At 39.6% G+C, this 24,588-nt stretch overlaps 1 pseudogene; it reads left to right on the forward strand.

Moving 5' to 3' along the window:
- LOC149280879 (SET-binding protein-like) overlaps positions 1–24,043 on the forward strand; it is a 77,114-nt pseudogene extending 53,071 nt beyond the window's left edge.
- Positions 24,044–24,588: the final 545 nt, after the last annotated feature.

The following is a 24,588-nucleotide window of genomic DNA, read 5'->3' on the forward strand; positions in this document are numbered from 1 at the left end:
TTGTTGCTTTGAAGTTCTCGAAGAGTGCGTTTTCTTTCCTCCACCAGGCACCCTTTGTTGGCACCGAAAGGGTCCCCCCCCCGCGTGGATTTCGCGGCCAACTCGCTTTCCACGGCGTGATGCCTTCGCTGCGGTACCGAGTCGTATTTCAAGTGCGGCTGGGGTCGGTCCAATCCACTTTCCTCTAAGAGCATGGCTTCGATATTGATTTTCTCGTAACAGCCGCCATATGTTTAACTCAAGAAAGCGTAGCCGCGTTACACGAACTCGCCGGCGTTTGTAACATTGATTGGCAAACACGTGAGCGGGATAACTGATCTGATGCAGCCGTACGCGGATTATACCCCTGACTTACTTTTACTCGAGGAAAATACAATCGACTTCATCCTCCGCTCACGTTTTCGGGAGGGAGGAAGGTTCTGCAATGTTCTTTAACCGTTTCTGTCTCTACATTTTGTTACATTGTATCTGTCGCTCAATTCATCGGACGTCAAAAAAAGAAATGATTTGATTTGGCTGATTTTAGCTAAACTTACACACTTTTGGGTTTATTCGCTAAACTGTGAGTCGGAGGCAGTTCCACGTTCCTGACCTCGATACTCGTTACGAGGACCCTAGCAATGTTCTCATGTAAGGATGGCTGAGCGGACCCTGCCTAATGCATAGCTAGCTCTTCGATGAAATCTCACTGGTTTTCACATACTTGCCAAGGGTCCCAGATATGGTGGCACAGTCCTGATTTGGAACCCGCCCTCCTCCTGTCCTCTGCAGTTGCTCATGTCCTTCCTCTCTGTGGAATGTGAGTATTAATAATGGCCGTACGCCGGCCAGATGGGAAGCTGGGTCAGCCGTTGGTCTCGTCTTAGATCCAGGAGCCATATGCCTATCCCATGCATGTTCAAACTCCCTCTGCCACTTCTGATGGGAGGCGGTTCCAGTTATCTAACACCCTCTCAGTAAAGTAAAAGTTCCTATCATTACACTTAAGCCCCTGAACCTCTAATTTTAGTATTAACATAATGAAGAGTAAATCTTGCGTGGAGTTGAATGTTGGTTCTCTCCCCTTTGTTAATACGCAGTCCCTTTAAATCTTTAATTACTAGCTTTCTGTAGTTGTCAAAACAAAGCAGCCATAAAAAAAAAATAAAAAAAAAATAGAGCGAACATGTAGAAGCGACCCGTCCCCGACAATGCCTCTATTCACCGGGATTTTCCAGACTGACGTCACAAACCCCCCTACTTGTAACCAAATATGATTTACTAAACATAGGGCACTTCTTAAAGAGCTAAAAGCAATCCGGGGCGGAAAACAACAAATTCACTTATGTAATGATTGTTTTCTTTTTACTTTATTCTGATTTATATTTTCTAAATCTTGTGTTATTGTTTTATATAGCGCCATCATATTCCGTGGCGCTGTACAATGGGTAAACCGGACATAACAAGTAATATATAACATAAGTTGAGTTACAGAAACAGGCGAGGAAGGTATCCTCCAAAGGCATAGCTGGGTCGTTTCATGCAAACTCCCACGATGCCCCAGTGAAGAGGCGTTGGATACAGGAAGTCGATACACACTTCCTGTCCTCCGTGTGCCGGAACAAGATGGCTGCTCTCATGTGCACCGCGTTAAAAATACTAGATGGGGCCGATGCGCCGGCAGATTCTACGTTTCTAATTCCTTCTGGAATCCTAGTGAAGATTATAATTGTAGGTCCTAACAATGCCAATGTTTCTGAGAGATCCCCTGCTTTGGGAAGCTGAAAATGTTTTGCTTATTTGATCCAGTGAGAAGTCAGAGGTCATTTTGGAATCAAGAAGGAATGTTTCCCCATTTTGGGGCCAAAAAAAAAAGGCACTTTAGTAAATGCCTTGTCTTAGACTTGTCTTTTTTTCGCAACCTAAATTACTGTTACAACGAACCCTCGGTTTCTGATACTTTCTTCATCCCTTATGTCTTGAAGACACCATGTGCCTAAATTAAATAAATCGGGTTCCTGGGGGGGTTTATAATTTTTTTGGAGGATACATAAATAATTACAATGAAAGAATGTTGGGTAATATGATGCTGTTCTTTTTGATAGTTTAGAGCGAGTATCATGCTCCTTCTGGGTTATATTTGGATGCGGCGCATGCTTGTGGCGGTGTTTATGGGTGGATAATCTGTTGGATGTTTTCACATTGCTTTCACCTTGAGGTCTGGAGGGCTGGAGACAAAAACCGTCTCGCTGGTCTATCCCGTATAATTGTGAAGTCGAGATAAGGGCTTGGTTGCTTTTTGATGCGATATCGGCTGTTACAAGGCACAGAATAAACAGATATTTTAGTTGCGAATCCGCGTGTTTCCGCCACGTGCTCTGTCACGATATAGCTATTTGGGGGGGGGACCCCGTTTAGCAAATCGTGCACATCTTCTCGATGGAATCATATTGACTCAGTACCTTACATCATAGGCAGCTATTCATTGATACGGTTCCTGAATCTAAGACGAGACCAACGACTGATTTAAGGTTGGAGTCTTTACAGCAGGAAAAACAGGCAGACTAGACAGGGGGGGGGCGGATGGGGCCGATCTGCCGGCAGATGTTTCTTTAGATTTATGGCGACACAACTCAAGATAAAGCTCATAAATTCTCTTAATTCCAAATAAAGTTTTTTGTTTTTTTTTTACATTTCCTAGAGTAAAAATTGGTTTCTTTTAGCCTTGTAGAATCATTTGGATTTTTCTCTTCACAGAACACTAAAGAAAATATTACTTTTAAACAAATAACCCCCTTTTATATGTTTAATATATACCAAATACTTAAAAAAAAAATAAAAAAAAAAAATGAAAAAATTCTTTAAAAAGACTCCTCTGTCTTCTACGATGTAAAATGAAATGGAACTCTAATGGTGAAGACTGTTCCTTATTTGTGGCTAGAACAGGACAATGGTGATTTTTGTTCTGTATTTATCTTCATGGCTTTGACCCTTTACCACGATTATTAGCTATTTTTTTTTTATGACAAACTTGCTGATTGAGGACTAAGCTGCCTTTCAATTGTCTCCGCGCAGAAGCAGCGCCGTAATTAACTCATCCAAACAATCAATGGGTTCACCGCTTCTTTTAGGGATTTTTTTATTTTTTTTTTAGCGTGATTAGAATATGAAAATGAATAGCACAATAGTGCAGATGTTTTAAAATCACAGCAGACAGCCATTAGTGACATGGGAACCAGCTGCTTATCTCCCCAGATAAAGCCTCTTAATGGCGAATTACACTTAAGGAGCCATTAACCAGATGGATCTGCAAATGATTTAAAAAAAAAAAAAAAAAAAAAAAAAAAAAAGCACTATTCTGTTTTTTTTTTTTTTGTTTTTTTTAAATGTGCAGTTCTTTTAAATGTGCGTTTTATATGTTAATGTATATATATATATCAACGTACGTGGTGCATGTTTATAAACACACAGTACATTATTTGGTTTTATAATGCCGTCTTATTCCTTATGCTCTAAAACATGGTTGATCTGTTTGTAAATAGGTATAGTTGTCTATATATAATGTAACGTTCGGCCTCATTGGGTCATATTTCCTGCTGTAAAGAATCAAACCTTAATCAGTCGTTGGCCTCGTCTTAGATTCAGGAGCCGTATGCCTATCCCATGCATGTTTAATACCCTCACTGTATTAGCCTCTACCACTTCTGCCGGGAGGCTGTTCCACTAATCTACCACCATGATGTTGGGCTAAATGGGCTCTTGAGCCCTTCACAAATGTGACAATGGTGTTTGATACATTGTGTCCAGATTAAGGAGATGGGACTTTGGGGGGGGGCAAAGAGTAGGCGGGATCTAAGGAAGGGAGAGGGTGGAGCCAGGCAGTAGTAGGTTAAACATATCGACCTGGAGTCCCGGCTATCATTTCTTGGGCCTCCAGGGAAATTATAGATAATTACTTTTAACTGTGACATAAGTCTCTCTCTCTCTCTAAATGCTGACCAAGACCAGATGCCACCATGCAATAAGTCACAAAATCTATAAAGAATTCCATATATATATAAAACGAGAAACATTCCGACATTTAAATGTTGCGATTGCCAGTCTTGGATACCTCGCTGCGCTCGAAGGGTTAAACAGAAGGGACAAAAGGTCGGAGGTTGTGTTTCGCTCGTATATTTGGGAGAGATAGCGCCGTTGTATTTGTCACAGATGATTTATCACTTGTTCTGTACATATTTGGCATGAAATGCGTTGGCCGCATCAGGTGATTATTTTTCTGCCTAATCCCCATGAGTCACCACGCTAAAAATATCCGTATAACTGCTGACTGCGTTTATTTTGCTGGAACCATTAAATCTATACGTCTTTATTTTAAGGCTTTATGTGAAATAGAAATATTTGACCGCCTTTAACACAGCGTATATTATGTACCCTCACAAGAAGCTACGGCATGTTTTCATTAAATTAGGTAAAAAAGAATTCAGTGTTATTAATATACCTGGGAGCTCTCTGGGTTTGACCTGGAGTCTCAGGTTCCGGTTTTCTTGAATGGAAGCTTTCTAGAAGAAGACGACATTACCTTGTTTCACACACTACTCCCCAGGCACGGAAAGGGTTAACATTGCGCCTCCGTGGGTCGCGTTCTATATTTTTCAAATGCATTTCCAGTTCGCGTTATGATTTACAGCGGCTGCTTAGAAAAAAAAAAAAAATAATAAAATTGCCATCTATATGTTTTATGAAACTGTATCCATGACAACTGGGGAATGAAATGATTTCCAAATGCTCTACGTGGTAATGTCCGCCCAGCTGTAATTTAATGGGTTTTCTAATCCATAAATTCTCAGAACGTACTTCGTTGTCACGTCATTCCGGAGATTAGCAGAAGACAGGCATGCTGGGTAGACGCATACAGTTATCTTATGTTACCATGCCACTGGTGTAGATAGTGTTTTATTATCTATATATATATTTATGCCTTCCGTCCTAAAATGATCATGTCTGAATCGTATATGGAGGCAAATCACTTGCTATCAAATTAGAAGTATAATAAGTATAATTTACATTTGTCACATTTAATTTTTTGATTGCTCAAATATTTTGCCGATCTGCAGATACTCATGTGTTTTTCTCTCTCTCTCTCCTTTTTTTTTTTTTTTTTTTTTTTTTTTTTACGTAGATGCATGAAAAGTTTCCAAAGCGTCCTGCTCTGCATTTTGACTCTGGCATCAGTCCCGATATCACCAGTGATACCTTAAAACCAAAGCACCAGCAGAAAGGCAGCCAGCTCCATCACGACTGGGTAACGAGCTCAGACACCGGAGCAACACCACAGAGTTGCTTTTTGGATGCTGAACCCAACAAAGAACCCTCTAGTATCACCAAGAGTCCAAATACAGAAGTGGGGTCTTCGTTTCTCAAGTCTCAGTCAAAAAAATCGAATGGGAGTAGTCCCTGGAGTCAGCTGTCCAGTGCAAAGGAGATCTCAACTTCCAGTGCGGTTTCACCACCAAGTAACGTTGTGTCGTCATCATCATCTTCGTCTACCAATTCTGGGGAAAGCAATGGACTTTCGCAGTTAGAGGACCAAAAGAATGGGTTGATGGAGCCACCAGAACCACCCACTGTTAAGAGAAAGGTTGGTAAAAAAGATTTACATCAAGCTGCACAAGTAACTGAGCTTGAGTGGGTCAAAGGTAATCAAAAATCAGTTGATGCCAAAAGTCACGATTCTTCAGAAGCTAAAAAGGACAGTCGTCCGATAGACAACAATTTATTGATGGCTCAACGGCAGGATAACGCCTCTGTCAATGCTAGTGAAAGTGACACGAGCCATGTGCGGATCACAATCCCAATTAAATCTACATCAATGGATCCGCCTGGGAACAAAAGGAAGAAGAAACAGTGCGTAAAAACTAACATGGACAAAAAGTTCCAAGAGGACCAGCCTGCGGGACGACTGGTAATTAACGAAACAAGTAACCAAATGAATGGTCAAGGAAACAAGAAAGACAGTCGTCTTTTGAAACAGGCCAAGCTTTCTGGCAATGAATTGTCATCAAAGCTGCAGGAAGAAAATGGTATCGGCGGAAAAACGTTCATCAACAGCATGACGCGACCTCAAAAGTCGTCTACTCCTCCAGTTTCAAAAGCCATTTTGGAAAACGTGAAATCAAGACCATCGCAATTACACCATCCTAAACTTGCAGCCAAGAAGAGATGGACATGCGGGAAACCCAAAATAAACTCTTCTCACGAGAATTCTGGCCAGTTGTCTGAAAAGATTGTGGTTGAGCCCCCGTCGGCTTACCCAATTACTCCATCTAGCCCTCTTTATACCAATACAGATAGTCTTACGGTGATTACTCCGGCGAAGAAGAAAAGGGGTAGACCAAAGAAACAACCACTGCTTACCGTGGAGACGATTCACGAGGGAACGTCAACTAGTCCTGTGAGTCCAATAAATAGAGAGTTCTCTGGAATAAAGAACAGGAAGGGCAGGCCCAATGTCTCTGAGCTTGTCCAAATGACACCCAATATGGAAAAATCTATCAACGAGCTAGATATACACAAAAAAGTTGGGAAGCTCGGAGTGCTTGATAAGAAAACAATTAAAACGATCAATAAGATGAAAACGCTCAAGAGGAAAAATATTTTAAACCAAATTTTGTCTTGCTCGAGCAGCATAGCCTTGAAGTCAAAAACCCAGCCCCAGACCAACGCAATAGCAGCTGTTACCACAACTCTAGATGCTAGATTAGGCAAGCAGATCAATGTTAGTAAGAGGGGAACAATCTACATTGGCAAAAAAAGGGGAAGGAAGCCGAGGACAGAGCAGACCCCTCCACAAACCGAACGCAGAACAGCCATTAAACAGACAAGGCCTGTCTCTAGCCAGCCTGAAAACCCATCAGTGCCTTCAAACTTGCAGTCACTTGCGGCATCTACACCAGCATCTTTTCATACACTTAGTACACAACTCATGGGCTCTAATGGGAACCTTAGCCCTGCCAGCACTGATACAATATTTTCAGATTTAAAAACTATGCCAAATCTTCAGCCAATCAGTGCTCTTCCAACAAAAACCCAAAAAAGTATCCACGGCAGTTCTTGGAAGCTGTCTCCGCCAAGATTATTGGCTCACTCGCCTTCCCATTTGTGTGAGATCGGCTCGCTAAAAGAAGTCACGTTATCCCCCATAAGCGAGTCTCACAGTGAGGAGACCATACCAAGTGACAGTGGGATTGGTACGGACAATAATAGCACTTCTGATCAAGCCGAGAAAATCTCAGAATCACGAAGAAGGTACTCCTTTGATTTCTGTTCTCTGGACAATCCAGAGGTCACCCCGTCTGACACCAGCACAAAGAGCAAGCATGGGCACCGGCAAAAACATCTCATTGTTGATAACTTTCTTGTTCATGAAAGTGTTAAAAAGCCAAAGCACAAGCGGAAGAGGAAATGTTTGCAGAACAGGGATAATCTGCAGTTTCTTGCGGATCTTGAGGAACTTATCAACAAATTCCAAGTCTTCAGAATTTCCCACAGGAACTACTCGTTCTACCACGAAAATCCTTATCCTAGTATCTTTAGGATAAACTTTGATCACTATTACCCTGTGCCATATATCCAGTATGACCCATTGCTCTACCTTCGCCGGACTTCTGAAATGAAATCGAAGAAAAAGCGTGGTAGGCCTGCCAAAACCAATGACACCATGACAAAGGTGCCTTTTTTACAAGGGTTTGGGTACCCTGTTCCCAGTGGAAGTTACTATGCACCATATGGAATGCCTTACACATCAATGCCTATGATGAACCTTGGTTATTATGGTCAGTATCCAGCCCCTCTGTACTTGTCTCATACTCTTGGGGCAACTTCTCCATTCATGAGGCCCTCTGTCCCACCAACACCGTTTCATACAAGCTCTCATATGAAAATGTCTGCTGCGGCCAAGCATAAAGCAAAACACGGTGTGCACTTGCAACCATCCTTAGGACTAGGGCTGGGTGACCTACAGTCGTCTTTGGCTCCCAAGACTGGAGGAGTTAGTCTGTCAAGTAGCCGGCTTCACAAAAGGAAACACAAGCATAAGCACAAGCATAAGGATGATCGTATCCTGGGAGGACATAGTGATTTTGGTGGCCTGTTTTCCAGCAAGACTTCTAGCTTTTCAAGCCACATAACAAATGAGAAGCTTAGTCCTTCTGCCAAAGAACTTTCCTCTATGAACGAGAAAAGCAAGCATAAGGACAGGCAAAAGCACCAGCATTGTGAAGCTGGGCAAAGAGGCTCAAAGAGCAGTTTTGAGGTGGACACACTTTCGTCGTTGTCTCTTTCAGATACCCAGCACTGGACACAATCGAAAGATAAAGCTGACTTGGGCAATGAATCGATTGATAGTTTGAAAAAGTACTCTGGGAGCAATGACTGCAACGCGAGGGCAGATTCTTCCGACATCTTTGTCGAAATGAACTCATCGAGTGAAAAGAGAGACGGCGAAGCGAGCGTCGGCAAACGGCGGAGCTTCGAAGGTTTTGGATCGTACAGAGAAAGAGACCTTCAGTCTTTCAGATTCAACAAAAACGACCGGAATTCCTTTGATCCTACAGGGTCAGGTAAGAGAAACTTTATAATTAATGATAATGTGAGAACTTAAACATAACAGTGGACCTGTGAACGAAAATAGTAGGTAACTCACTCATTGAATATTCTGTTGCGGTCAAGAGATCAGTGGAGCAAACTGAGTTAAGCCAAAAATGTTAGAAAGAAAAATTGCTTGTTATCTTTTCCGGAAGCTGATTCCAGATTTTATATAGACACTGAAAGATAATACATTTGATTCATAAACCAACTTTCTGATATTTCTATACACATTATCGGGGCTTTTAGGACCGTAGAACCCGGTGATACCCTCAAACATTGAGCTCCTAGAAAAGAGGGGCATGAGGGGAGGAAAGAGCGTTTTCTGCCCCAAAAAAGGCACAGGCAACACTATACAGGGATATTTGGGAGTTATGCCTCCATGACATCGAGTAGCTTTGTAGGAATTATTCTTGCAACTACTGAAGATATTTGATATCATCCTTTCTTATGAGAACGCAGGCTAAAGATTCAAGTTTTCTCTCTTTTGCTCTACTGCTTTGCATTAGAGAGAATGCCCTTTAAAATACAATTACATTTTAGTATTTTAGTAATTAAAATGGGTATATTACAGTAAAGCCATTTAATGTTTTGAAGTAAAGTCAGGGCAATTTAGCATGATCATTAGTTTCGTGATTGCATTTTTTGTTAAACTAGGTCTATTGGACAATGTTATCCTCTTAATTAAAAACTACAGTATAAATGAAATCATAATTAAGTGAGCTCCAGAAAACGAAGGAACTTAAATTCTATTTCCACTGCCCTTGCCGTTGAGGGAAAAATATCATCATTCAACAATTCTAGCATTTTCAGAAAGAAAACTTGATAAAAGTACAAGACGCCGCTTACATAAAATTATCACCAGTGCATTGTGCCGATCTCTGCTTATCGTCCAATGACACGGCAGCACGGCCAAACTTTCACTGCCGCTAAATCTTGGTGTGTTTTTCAGTAGTTTAGTAACTCAACAATAGCCAATTAATATATAGCCCTCTGGGTGTTCTCGAACTACAATTCCTATGATCCCCAACCATTAGGTGGGTGGGTACTCGAGAAATAAGAGCTGGCTACCAGTATAACATTTGCCCATTTTTAGATGGGACATACATAGTAGACTTTTTCATTGGTTTGGAGAGTGCTCAGCTGGAAATATGCAAAGCTAAAAGAAGACAGAAGGCCTTTCAGAAAAAATTACAATTTCCCATTTTATTGCATGTTTCTGTGCTTTTTTATTTACTTATTTTTAACTCCATTATTCTTATTTATGAACACTGTATTCCAAGTAACCTATGACTAATAATTTCTCTAGTGTCAGTATGACATTTTCTTTCCTCCCGAATAAACAGCCTACAAATGCATAACTGTGTTTTTGTTAATGTTTTCATACACGTTCTTGTACGCTTGAAGTATAACACACTTTTCTTTATAAGAAAGTTAGTTAAAAAAAAAAAAAAAAAAAGTGTATTACTATATTAGAACAAGAGAAAAATGGGTCTTTAATGTCCATAAATTTTATTGGACCGACATAGAAAAAATTATGCAATGTTGCATTCGCTTTCTTGACCTCAGAGATCCTGAAAGCTAAACTTTACATCTTTTGAATATTCCTTCCCAATAAAAGCTATCAACTTCCAGGAAAGCAAACAATTTTATGACATTTTGCTCTGACGCAATTCTGAAACATTGCTTATTTAAAACAGAATTATACCCTTAATAGGGCACGTAGTTCTCAGACGCCTGAGGGAGTATGCCTTTCAGTCAAATAATGCAAAATATAACCAACAACAACATTTTTTCGCAATAGTTATTTTTTCCATTGCAACCTTATTCAAGTTTGACTTTTTTCGGGATATGTGAGGTCATCTTCTGATGAGAGGTATTTGTGAGGTCATCTTCTAATGAGATAATTCAGCCTATAGTGAAGCACCCTAACAAGCTCAGCCAGATCAAGGATCCTATATCTACCCTGTTACTAACCTTTATTTATTCCAATAAGTTTTCTTTATTATCGTTCCTGTTCAACCTGATTGATGTCCACTATTTCTCTCATCTGTGGTCATCTTAGGAATTTTCTTATTAGGAGAGCAGTTTTCTTTTTCTTTTGAAGAAGACGTTGCTCACAAGCGGCACCAAAACTAGAAAGGCACTGAAGTCGAACAAACTTCCTGTTTTTCACCCTTAGAGAAAAACCCCAAAAACCACTATATTTAGGTTCCCAAACCGCATCTAGTTAATAACATCCTTAGAAGCTCTGGAAAGCTGTCTTAGAAAAAAAAAAACCCACTTTGTGCCTTTTTAAGGTTAATTTCTGGACTCTTATCTCGTGTAGTAATAAAATCTACTGATAGGTCAAATACTGCAAAGCAGTGGTTAGCTGGAGTAATCGTAATAGGATACGAGCCGGGGTTCGCTAGTATAACGGTTTCGCAAGACCGCAAACATGCCAGGTGTGTAGAACGTGACTTTTTCACGTCTCCAACAGCAGATAAAACAACATGTGTTTGTTCGGTAGTTTTGTTTTCTGTTAAATGGGTTTCCTGTTTTTCGAAAGGTTGAACATTCCTGAAAGGTTCTGCTCCAAAATATGAAAGAAAAGAGAGAAAAAAAAAATCTGTTAGAATTTAGCTGTCGTTCAAATACCGTCTCGGTATTCTTACCAAATCCTGAAATCGTTCCTTGCGAACCTGTGCTAGGCCATCCCCTACGGTGCTTTAACCGTGAAGCACGGGGGGCAAACGAGTCCAGGATCTCCGAGACATAAAGGAAAACACAATTTAAAGGTGTTTACAGGAGAATGTTGCAAACAAACTTGTCCCTGGTTAATAAACTCGATGATGTAGGTCAGGTTTAGATGGAAAATGGGTAGATTGTAGGCAAAATGGGCATGGAAGAAGATGATGATTAAAGGGCAACTCAACTCTTGGAAGAACCATTGTTGGCCCCTTTAGGCAGAGTCTCCTCTCCCATATTTAGAATCGAGCCCAGCCATTGGGCCAGAGATCCCCTACAACACTTCTTATATTAATCCTAATGTTCTTGGCTTGGTCTATAATACTTATTGTTTGCTTTTATTAAAACCACTCTAATTGGCCAAGCAATAACTTTTTTTTTTTTTAGTTAATATATTTATTCTTGGTTTGACTAAATAAGGTCAATATAGATTCTACCAACTAAATACATTGAGATTGCAATACAAAAACAAATTGTTTGCAGTGTGTAATCCCCATGACTAAGAAATCTAAAACTGAGACTCTAGATTAGACTTTTTCTGGTGTATTATTTATATCCAATTTATAGTTGGACGTGGAATGTATTACGAAACATTTTGTGTGGGTCGCGGTATTTTATTTTTTTTGTAATGTAATTCCCTTGGGAAATGATAAACATTATTTTATATGTGGGTAAGTCTGTGCTGGAACCATAGGTAGGCTAAGTGAGCAGTTATATTTTATTAGAATACAATAAATTTAAAGTCGCTTTAAATGTTTAAACTAAACTCCATGAAAACAGGGAATCCCAACGGCTCATGGAAATTTAAAAATAGTAGACTTGGTTAATTTTTTGCCCTTTCTTCTTCATGGTCAGCTGATCGCGGGATTCAAAATACAAGGCTGTGTCAGGGGTCACTGTTTGCAGCAGCAGTAAAGTGTTCTCTCCGTTGGAGAAACTAACAGTCAGTAATGTTGAGCACAAAATACCTACCCAATAATGGAAATTTCCAAAAAAGAGTAGAATATATCTATATTTAGAAAAAATTGATGAGTTGGTTTGAGTAGCCATGAAGAACATTGATCTAGCTTTGTCAGACCAAGGGACGGAAGGTAAAACGCCTTAGGTTAGATTTCTAGGAGCTTTTCCACCCAAAGTGCCCCATAAAATGTCCCCCCAGATAAGTAAAAGAAACCTATCTGCCATTTTGTTTCTCCACAATGCTCCGTCACTTATAAGCTACATCAAAAGGTTTATTGAGATACCGGTGAAGCTTAGCAATAGAGTCCTGTCATTCTTCCAAAGCTGCCCTCTATGTATTAAATCACAGCAGTCTGACTTCTGACGACGACTCCCAGTCCCCGTTCAAACTAATAGACGGTCTTGGAGCCAGCGCAGAGCAGTTCAGAGGGAACAAATTAAGAGGCCCCCATCGAAAGGTTTTGTACAACAAACTAGTGAAAAATAATGCATTATTTTAAAACAGGACTAAGTTTGTGACATTTATACAAGAGTAGGATAAAATAATTTAAGGATTTAGGGAAGTTGGAGGAAACACGTCTTAGTGGAACAGCACCTTTAAAGGGGTCTTAACACTATTGTAACCAAGCGAATGTTTTTGCCAACTGGACTCGTTGGTTTGTATAGTGAATAACCCTTACCTACCACCCCACCCCATCCCCATCCCCATCCCCAAACACGTTTCTGTATTATCATAGTTGGCCAACATTCAACATGCAAAAGCATAATACGCAGACCGAAACACATTCTTTTCTTTTAAGAAAGATATTTTGCTTTATAAGCCTGCAAATTTGAAAGAAAAAAAAAAAAAAAAGATTATATTTTAAGGAATGCACTTTAACTTCCAGAACACAAACAAGTTGCTAATTAGTGGTACATAGTGTTCCTTGTTTTTCCTGAGACTGTGTAAATGTCAGCCTTTATATTCTCTTGTTAGACTATTTATTTTCATTTTTGTTTTAAGGTCATATATTCTTTGAACTTTTTTTTTTCTTTTCTTTTTTTTTTTTTTTTCTTGCTGTTGTTGAACGGAGGCCCAAATCAAATTTATTTCCCAATAGGCTTCGTGTTCTTATTTTTGATATTATTTTTTTTTTATTTTTTTATTTTTTTTTATAGTTAAGCAATTTATTTCTCTTTATGTAGAAATATAAGAGCGTCACATATTCTAATATTTTTTTTAGCACCAGTGTAAACCAAGCATCATGGGGAAAAATCGGTGCCATAATCCCATAACATTTGGGTAATTTGGATCAGTTTATTGGAATGTTAGCATTTGAAGTCATTTACCCAAGAAATCTGTATTTTCTCTCATAAATATGGTCCGTAGAGTAATATACCATTAAACTATATCTTTCAATGACAGATTTTAAAATAAAAAGTAATGTCACGCATTTGGGCAGTCACCATATCAATATCTGAGCATATTTGGTAAAGATTCTACTTTAAGATCTAATCAAATTCTCCAATAAAGGTATTATCTTCGCCAAACTTGCTCATTTTACTTTTCACAGCTAACCCACTACGGCTCTGTATGTCGATATTTGGCACGGCTTCCGTAGATCTTTTTCATTGACGCTCAAATAATAAGTTCCGCAACACAAATTTTTTAAGCGATCTATGCTGTCTGCTTGTTTTAATGTAATCCGATGAGATATTTACAGCGTTTTAACATGATAAAAGAGAGATCTTTCAAACATCTGCAGCCCGAAACCACACACAACAAATTATAATTTGGTTTCTGCTGACGTCTTAAATGGGTCTAAAAACATTTTTACAACCCTTTTGGACTATGATTTAGGTTTATTAGCGTAATAAAACATGTCGCTTCCATGATAAAAAATATATTACCGTAGATTATCTAACTACAACCCCTCTTGGGTGGATTGGAAGAGGTCTTAAAATAATATACTCCAAAAAATTGTCTCTTCAGTTGGTTTTTGGTGATTCAACCCGCCATGGCAGACCTACTGCTTTACCGTTACATGTTCAACCGCTCCAAAATATACAAGAAACATATACAGACAATATCTTTTGTGGTTCTGCGACAAATCTCTTCTCTCCTCTCTTAAAACATCCGTTAAGTCTTGTATACTTAAAGAAATTTTTTAGAGCAAGGAATCATATTGAAAAATACTACACGGCAAAATAAATGAAGAACAAAATATTTAAACTAGATAAAAAGTAATGTTTCAAATTGAAAATATTTTTATTTTCAAATATATTACTTAAAAAATAAAAATAATAAAAATATATATATATATAATATTGTATAGATTTGTTACAGTTTATTAAGCAGATCTTGGAATGTTGTACAATTTTGATCAGGTACAGCTGACCAAATCTTTGTCAAATCTGTATAAATATCTATCTTTTAATGAGTTGAAGTTAGACGTGGCCTCTAAGGTTTCTCTTAAAGTCAGGACGGTTGTAAAGATGGTCGCAGGAGGCACGGATGGGACATGAAGCGGGTTAAGCAAGATGGCTCCCCACCCCTCCTTCCCGAGATTAAAAGATTATTCTGATGTTTGTTATGAAGACCCAACCTGTTGAGCTTCTGCTCCACAAAAATGGCTTGGCCAGCCCCGTATAATGCATATTCGAATCAATGAGGGGTCTTGGAAGTCACTTTACTGATTTAACTACACATTAGGCCCTTCTTGCAGAGACATTTACCAAGGAAGGCAATGAATAGTGAATTTGAGACCACAGCTCTCCTGCCGACTCTTTTAGTGAATAAACCCCGCTCTATACTGTGTTATGATATCACAGGTGGAGCAGAAGTATGTTCTATACCTGAACATGGAAAGCCTGAGGTTTTTGGGACATGGAGCCCCCCGCCTCCTATTTATTTTGAGGTGGTCTCTTATTACTGCTTACAAATCCCATGCTGCTTTGTCCTCCAGTTTATTTGACTGAGGAAGTTAGACCCATCAGGCGTATCACCACCCCTAATGAACTTCCACGGAAATATGAAATTACCAATTAATTACCTTAATTATTAGCTGTTAAATGAGGACATAACAGCCGTGTCCTATCAATATCTCTGTAACATCTCTTCGCAGGCGCGTTGTGCCGTGACCTCCTTTTAGCTATAAATGGATCAAACATGTTTGTTCAATTTGTCCCAATTTACCCGGAGGCTGTAAATGACTTTAAGTAAATATTAATACCTTGCAAAAACTCGTTATTCCTAAGCAGTGTTTGGAAGTGCGGTTCACATGTGAGCATTTACTAATAACAAAACTTATATATTGTTACTGTTTAATGTCCCCGACGTCCCCACTATAGACAAATGCATGGTAAAGTACGACATGGAAGAGGTGGCCTTCACCCGCCATCATCCATCTGTTCTTGCCGTTGATTGGCTGCAGTCAGTCGGTGGCAGGAAAGTGATCCCGCTGAAATCAACTGCAGCCCATTCCACATTGGGGTCTGCACAGTGCCTTGCACATGCGGCGTTCACAGAGCCAATGCTGTAAGAGAGGATATCAGATGCAGGGAGGTGTGTTCAGCTGAACGTGTCTCAGCTGAACACATCAAGGCTAAGACTACTAAAACCATCCCCTTGTTGACACCGGCACCATAGACTTTATAGAATGCTGTCGCCGTGAGTGGGTAAAATTTATTTCATCAATAAACCAACTTTTTCAGAAAAAGATGTTTATATACCTTCTCTTCTCTCGCCACCCTTACAAAGTTGACCTTGGACCATTCAGCATTTTATTCTTTAACATTAAATGGGTTTGTTTAATATTCTGTTTTTTGGGGGGTGGTTAATAAACTTGCTTAAGATGCCCTAAGAGAATTGTACATGGCACCGATGTACATGCGCGCTCAGATACCCTTCGCTGTTGGATGCCAGTATCCCACCACCAGGTGACTTACCAAGCGACATTTTATTTGCCATCTTTTTACAACCTCGTTGAACTTGACTGAGCCTCGAAGAACCTATTTTGGGTCAACCATCTCAAGAGGTTTCTCACTGGGCAGAACCTCACGGTAGAAAATGGAATAGACTTTGTTTACGGGCTAAGATTCTAGGTTTTTATTTGCGTTTCTCTTCTAAGAACATTGGCTGGTAATTTAAGTAAAATAAAATTTCTTTGACATGTTACAATAATGTACTTTTTTTTTTTCTTTCCAAAACCACCGCTGCGGTTTCTGAAGCAGGAAACGTAAACACTGGCGGGCGGACGAGGCTCCGAGTCCGAGCTCCAACCGATCTTTTTTCTTTTTTTCTTTTAAATGTTAAAGTACAGAATTACATGATAACCGTGATACAGGAAATTCAGAAATTTTTTTTTCTTTCGTTTCTGACAAAGCTAAGTGGATGAGTTAGCTGGAAAGAATGTCTGGGCCGCAGATAAATCAGATTACGCGGTGATACCTTCTGAGCTCGTTGAGTGCCAGATGCAAGTATATGGAAGGTTCCAAGTTCTGTTTGTTGATTCTAGGATTGAATAAGCATAGTGTGCCGTTTAACATATGCCCTAGAAGGGGCATTTGACCACACTTCTACCTCCTAGCATTTCAAATGGCCGGCGATGGACAGTTCTGGTTAAATTGGTCTGACTTTCTGACTTATTGCACTACTTATGCTCAGTAAAATAGGATATATACTCATTATTGTGCCTTTTAGGGCTGTAGAACCCTTTGACGCTCTAATACCCAGCAAACATTCTGAGCTCCCAAAAGAAGAGGGGCATTAGGGGCAGGAAAATGGGAGCAGAGGCATTTGGTCCCTTTAGAAGAACCGTCCCAATGAAACAGAGGAACTTACAAAGCCAATTCCTGATGTTTCTATATGTATCATAACGACCTCTAGGGCTGTAGATACTCCCATACCCAACATTCTGAGCTCCCAAAAGAAGAGGGGCATTAGGGGCAGGAAAATGGGAGCAGAGGCATTTGGTCCCTTTAGAAGAACCGTCCCAATGAAACAGAGGAACTTACAAAGCCAATTCCTGATGTTTCTATATGTATCATAACGACCTCTAGGGCTGTAGATACTCCCATACCCAACATTCTGAGCTCCCAAAAGAAGAGGGGCATTAGGGGCAGGAAAATGGGAGCAAAGGGATTTGGTCCCTTTAGAAGAACCGTCCCAATGAAACAGAGGAACTTACAAAGCCAATTCCTGATGTTTCTATATATATCATAACGACCTCTAGGGCTGTAGATACTCCCATACCCAACATTCTGAGCTTCCAGAAAAGAGGGGCACCCAGTGAGAGAGCTTTTGGTCCCTAAGAAGGACTGTCCCAACTAAACTAAGACACTTGGGAGTTTTTTTCTGACCGAGGACACATGGAAATGTATGTAACTGTGATAACATCATTGTTGCCATGAAGGTGCCACAAATAAAATAACGTGGGTAGCATCGTGGACCAGGAACCATTTTCCCCCCCCAAAATGAGTTTTTTCTGGTTAACGTTATGGACACAATTAAACCCATTTTGAGATTGTTACAATTCGAGTTCATTCATGGCAGGTTTAAAGTGAGTATAAACATCATTACTGAACTCGCATTTAGTCTTCAGGTTTCTGAATGGATGAGCTGGCAGAAATTTGAGAGAAACTCTGCCCAAAAGAGGCTTTTAGTGAGTAGCTCGAGTTTTTCTCCAGGCCATTGGCATGGAAGCAAACTCCACTATTCCTTTCATTTTATGCCAGAGGAGGTTAGTTTTTTTTTATTTTATTTTTTTCCAGAACCAGGTAGCATTCACTGCCAAGTCCTCTCGGTAACGCAGGTAAAGAGGAGGTCACGCGGGTTGGCATCGGAGCTCAAAAAGTGAGCGCTCTCCTGAAGAAGACATTTTTTTTTTTTTGACAGATGATCTATTAACGAGAAACATTAACAAAAAAAAAAATGTTGATTATCGAAGAGTTTTGTTTTGTTTTGCGATCCCTTGGATTTTCAGATATGTTTATTTTGGTTACTGTGCTAGAACGTATGATAATGCGTTCCGTATTTTTTCTGCTGGAAAGTACTTTTTTTGTGGTGGAAAGGTATTTTTCTCCTGGTAATTTTCCATCGAGAAACTCATTTCAGCTTTGTGGCACCGAGCCATTATTTTGGTGTGCCAGGGGGAATAGCGCCTGCCAGGCTCTTACCAATTCAACGAGTATATGTTTGTTTATTTGGGGGCCGTCTATAAAATGGGCCGGATTAATCTTAAAAAATATAAATAAATAAAATTCATAACTTTAGTATTTACATTGATAACGGTTTTAAATAGATTAAAGGGGAACTCCCCGCACATTGTTTTTAGATTAAAAATAAGTTTTCAAATATGTTGCGCTGTTTACTTTTATGAAACCCAGTTCTATTTTTTGCCCCATATTATGTTTTTAGGCAGCTGCCTATTAACCATTTGTATGTTAGCTGACCCCCCAATCTACTAAACGATTAGATTGAGCAGAACTTGGGTAACTACGTTGTGACTCCAGCACCAATGTAGGTCTTGTGCGGCAAGTCCGGCGAGGGTGACAGCCCACCTGCCCCTTTGCCAGGGGCAGATTGGACTCTTGAATGATTATTATTATTGCTTATTATTTTGTGAATATGGGAGGGTGTTTGGACTTTTTTTTTTTTTTCTTTTGTATTTTTTATTTTATGATATGGTCTTTGTTGACCTCTGCGTAGATTTGTTCTCCATCACACCCTCCTCGTGTGCATTACTTTGAGAATTGTTTACTCCTTCTGCTCTTTCCTCTGAGGGATATGATTCACACATTTTCAGATTTATTTGAACAAAAAGCAATAAATACACTGCTTCAATTTTCACAGCTGGATCGCTGCCAGCGTTTTTAATGAACCTGGCCTGCATTATTGAAGTGGTTCTCCAAAGCTCCAGGCTCTGTTAGATTATACACACACATATCCACACACACACATACACACTCTCTCCCCGTTTCCCCCACCCCACTCAACCTCCCCGCATTCCCCATGGACTCAATGAGTCACACGCGGCTGCAGTTTTCGAAAACTTGGCTCTGGATAAAATTAGGAAGGGCTTTTTTTTATTATTCAAGGAAAGGAAGGGGCCCGTTCTGTATTCCATCACGACTGCCAGAATACACCATCGTTCTGTCTGGCTGCTAAACAGACTGGCCATGTTTATATAAGATCTTTTTTTTCATTTGCAGAGCAATTATTTGACCCACACAGCGATTTTGTTTGAAAGCATTAACTAGATTGCAAAATCCCCCGCAACCCCCCCCCCCTGGGGACCATGGATTTTTCAGGGGTTTTTAATGCATTTATCATTGTTTACTGAGAAAACAACCATTTCTGACGATGTGCATAATTCACCGTGAACCTTTTTTTTTTTTCTCCGAGCCCATTATAGATATTTATTCAGTACGCAAAGACCAAGTCGAATCTATTAGTTTTAAGGCAAAAAGCCGAGTGAAACGCATTTTTTCCAGTACATTAAAAAGAAAAATAAGACCTCCAAAACATGAACGTATAAAAAAAACCAAAACGTAAAAAAAAAACATTAGTTCTCGGATCTATTCCCAGCGGCTTTATGTAGGCAACTAAATGAATGGGTGTCTGTTAGGTCCAAGTACTTTTTGGATTAAATTGGAAATAAATAGAAAGCATTTATCGTGTCCATTTCTTTGGGGGGGGGGCGCTTTTTTTTTATTTTTATTTTTTATTTTTTTTTACAGACTGTAGGGTGAAGTCATGGGTTTTAACATTGGGGAAGAACCTTATTTGCCCATATAATAATCAATTTAAAGTCCTAATTTATTTATGGAAAATAAACAATTTACTGACTTGACAAGCTGTACAGCGTTTCCTGCCAGGACACTCAAGAGGGTAAACACCCATCTTGATTTTTTATTACACCCTAGGGACACCTGCAAAGGATTATCTTAACCCTGTATGACGCCCTCGTAGCCAACCGCCAACGATGCATCCATGCTAAAGGGAAATGACCTTGCCAGCTCTCTTACCATGTAACTTAAATAACTTTTTATACATTAAACAATCTTGTATTCTCTGCCAGAGATTATTTTTTGGGGCGTAGAGAATAAAAATGGATATTTTTTATTTATAACTTTTTTTTTTTCTTGTTCCCCGGAAAGAGCCGTTTCTTAATTGATGTCATTTTAATAGGAGTTCTGTAAAATTAGAAGGGATTAATTATTACAAATACAGAACTCTTGTCTTCATTAGCTCAGAGACTGTAGTCAAATTCTATAGAAATATAGAATCTGTCGGCAGATCGGCCCCATTCGGCCCCTGTCTAGTCCGCCCGTTTTTCCCCGCTGTAAAGACTCAAACCTTAATCGGTCCTTGGCCTCGCCTTTGATTTATATTCTCTAATCCGTTTGATTTTAAGTAGTGGCTTCTTGCGTTATCTAGGGCTCGTCTCGGCTTTATTGGTATTAGGTAGGAGGACAAGTAAATCAGTTGTATGAAACATGCCTCTGGACATCGAGAAATTGATCATTCTCCAGCAATGAGCGCTGTGGGTTTATTAACTGAGACTTTATCACGATCGGCTCCGTTCATCTAATTCCTGGGAGACTTTAAAGCCCGCATCAGCGCTCGTCCTAAACGGACGGCTCGAGAAATAGATGAGGGATCTATGTAATGATGTGTTAAGATTTTCAGGTTTAAGGTAAATCTTGCCTCTCGGAAGAAAAAAAGGGACATTTTCCTTCTAACTTGAGTTACAGGACATTTGTTTTACTTTCTTATTTAAATGCAGAATATATATATCTATAATCAAGCAACATCCGGGGATAACTGGAGCTTGTGATGAAAGGTGTCCTCTTACTCACCCATACTACTATATTATTTGCAACAGTGTAAATATAAGTGCTTTACGGCCTGCTATACAGGTTTTCTTTATTGGGGGTGAGCTAAATGAGTATAAGGTATAATGGTATAATGAATATAATGATGTCACGGTTTTCTGATGGATATTGGTAAAACATAGAAACACGTTGGCAGGTCAGCCCCATTCGGCCCTTGTCGCCCATTTCTCCTGCTGTAAAGACTCAAACCTTGATCCGTCTTGGTTTGGGATAGCCAACCTGAACCAATTCTGCTGGGAGGCTATTCCATTTGTCTACCACCCTCTGGGTATTTGCTATAAGCTGCACCATTCAGCGCTCAAAGGGTTCAAGGCAGAGGCTGCTAACCCATCCTGTAAGGCAGAAGCTTTGCTGCACCGTGATTAACGGCGTTTCTTGACTCTTTCATCTGGGGCCTGCGAGATTAATGGGGATGGAATGAATCATCTGGGCTCTCTGCATCATTCATAACATGTTGTCTGTTCCCGAAAGTGCCTGAGATACTGATAGATGACGCGCCTCCTCAGCCGTTACTAGTCAAACAACCTGCACGTCTTTTAGAAGGATGTATGCGTCTTTTTTTTTGGCTTCCTAGACATTGTATTATTCACGTTGTCATGAGTGGGGTTTTTTTTGTTTTGTTTTGAGTTTTTTGAATCCTGTCGGAAACCTTTTTTTCGTCCCTTCTGCATGTTCATAATCTGTATATAATTAAAAAAAAAAAAATGTTTGATACACTAAGTTTTTGGTATAAACCATATAAAATGCATAGTGGAGTCTGTTTTGCATGGACACCGATGCATTTTACTACATGCTAATAGGCACAGGCATTCTTTAGTTATTAGAGTTAGAAAACAAGTCTTCTGTCTCGTTTTACTCCTCCCCTAACTGCTTCTACTGGAAGCAGGAAGCATACTCGAGTACACTTCCTGCACATGTGATAAAGCTTTCTTATTGAAATCAGTGAGAGTAGCGACAGTGATTGCATTTCGGAATGTTATAACTAAAACATGAAATTTGTTTATTTTTTTTCTTCAGGTTTAACAAATCTCCATCTAATCAACAATAAAAATGAAAGTGCTTCTTCCAACAATGTGACTAAAAGGAAGCCTGCGGCGGAATCGTTAGCTGTGCCTTCGAGTCAGTTGTTAAGCTTCTCGTCAACGACAGACTTGGGTGAGTACTTGAGAGACTGGGGACGACCTCCCAGGTTTCATACTCGCTGGGTTCTCTGCCGCTTGCGAGAACGGGGACAGCTTGTTAAACGGTAGCAGCTACTTCATGCGCTCGATTTCAATGAGAGCAATTTCCTGCCCGCTGATTGGCTGCTTCAAGCAGCCAATCGGTGGCAAAAGTAGTCGGACCACAGGGGAGGAGGGCAGCTGCAGAGCTGCAGCTTTTACTCATTAAATTGCTTTCTATTTTCTTTTTTTTTTTTTCACCCTGATTTAGAAGAATGTATATTAAACTACTTAGTTAGGTCAGTGTCTTTCCTTGTCTTTTTACTGCTATTTGTCTTTTTTTTTTTTTTTTTGAAGATCAGAATTGATTTCACTAATAGCAAAGAGTATTTTTGGGGGGCATCTAAAAAGGAACTGTGGGATACCTGTGAATACTAAATATATATATATATATATATATATATATATATATATATATATATATATATATATATTAATTTTTTTATATATGTATGTATCTGAAGCACAGCTGCTCACAAGAAAACTTTTTTAATGGCTTGAGGCAAAGCCAAACTAATACAATATATAACCAATTTTAAGTAATTAAAGCCAAACTTTGCAATGAAAATAACTTCATTCCTATCTTCTCTGCCGCTCACGGGGGACAGATGTAGGTGGTTTTAGTTTGCATATGGAAAATGCATTTTGTATTATAATTAATGAGAATCAGACATGGGGAGCCAGTCATCCAAAGACATATTTTCACGAGAACAGATGTGTCTCTCTCTTTAATTTGCCAACATCAGAAGCGTTTTTATATATTTCATTACTAAGGGGTAGTGCTGCAGATCAGCAGGAAAGACGATCTGGTAATGCTGACTCTTGGGCTGGTTTTAATTAATTATTGCTTCCCCCCCCCAAAAAAAAAATGTTTTGTGTAATTTAACAATAGCAAAATATCTAAAGAAACAAAACAACAATAAACACCAAAACCCCTGTTTTTTTACCATCTTTAAAAAAAATTTGGCATTGGGTGGGTTTTGGGGGGTTTTTGCGAACATTCTCCCATTCCCGACACATTTGCAGCTCAAGTCATTTATATACGTAGGGATATTTTTTGAATTTGAAGTGATTTTTTTTAATACATGCACTAAAATTCTCTTTAATTCATTTTTTTATTTTATTTTGTTTTTTGAACAGCCAATGCCTCGCACCGCAAAAGATTCAAACACTTCGAGATGGAAGCGATCCAGTGTGACGTGCGGAAAATGTGCAACTTCAATAAGATTCTGTCCACCAAAAAAAACATGGACCACGTCAACAAAATCCTGAAGGCCAAAAGGTTGCAAAGACAGTCGAAGACGGGCAATAACTTTGTAAAGAAGAAGAGAGGACGGCCAAGGAAGCAGCCACTCGTTTTCGAGGAGGACTCTAGAGATCAAATGCCGGTTCTGGAGAAATGCGTGGACCTGCCTTGCAAACGAGGTCAAAAGTCTTCTTTCCATCCTCTAGAGTTGCACGTCAACCGCCATGACGCTGTCATGGATACCATTGAAGCCGTGATACACATGGCAAGAGAAAACCAATCTTCTCGTGCGCCGAGGAACGGAAAGAGAAAGGCCGTTGCCGAGGAAGAGGTGAAGATAAAAAGGCATCGGAAGGCAAGAAGAGGGGAGTCGGACAACAGTCCGTAAGCATCCCAACAGAATTTTTTAAAAAAATGGCGTCAAACAACATATCGCGCGTGGCAACGGGCGTAAAAAGGGTACTTGATACCATAATAACGGCTGCAGTAACAGACTTATTTTTTGTTTTTTTTCCCTTTTACTAGAACGACCAGTAGCAACCTATTAATATGGTTGGTATGGTTCTCTTGGCACTAGACTTTAACTCATGAACTTTTATCTTTTGGTATACCGTGTGCAACTGCAATGATATGCAGAACTATAACGTTTGCTTCCAAGGGGGGGGGAATGCATTTAGTGCATTTCAAGACCCAGTGGATGTAATAAAAATAGTTGAATGTTGTAATCAGGTTAATTCCACCTCTAGTCAAACATATTTCTGGAACTGTTATGGGCCATCATTATCTTGGTTGCAACCCTATACCTTATTAAGCCTTTTTCACAAAATATTTTTACTGTATTCCCCCCCCCCCCCCCGGAGAATACAAGCATTTTAAACATAGCCCAAAATTCTAGGAAAATATCATGATTTGACTCTCTTTCCTTTTTTAGAC

This window comes from Sceloporus occidentalis, unplaced genomic scaffold (genome assembly GCF_023333645.1).
Source record: "Sceloporus occidentalis isolate IW3139 unplaced genomic scaffold, rSceOcc1.0.p SCAF_144, whole genome shotgun sequence".
NCBI classification, from domain to species: Eukaryota; Metazoa; Chordata; class Lepidosauria; order Squamata; family Phrynosomatidae; genus Sceloporus; species Sceloporus occidentalis.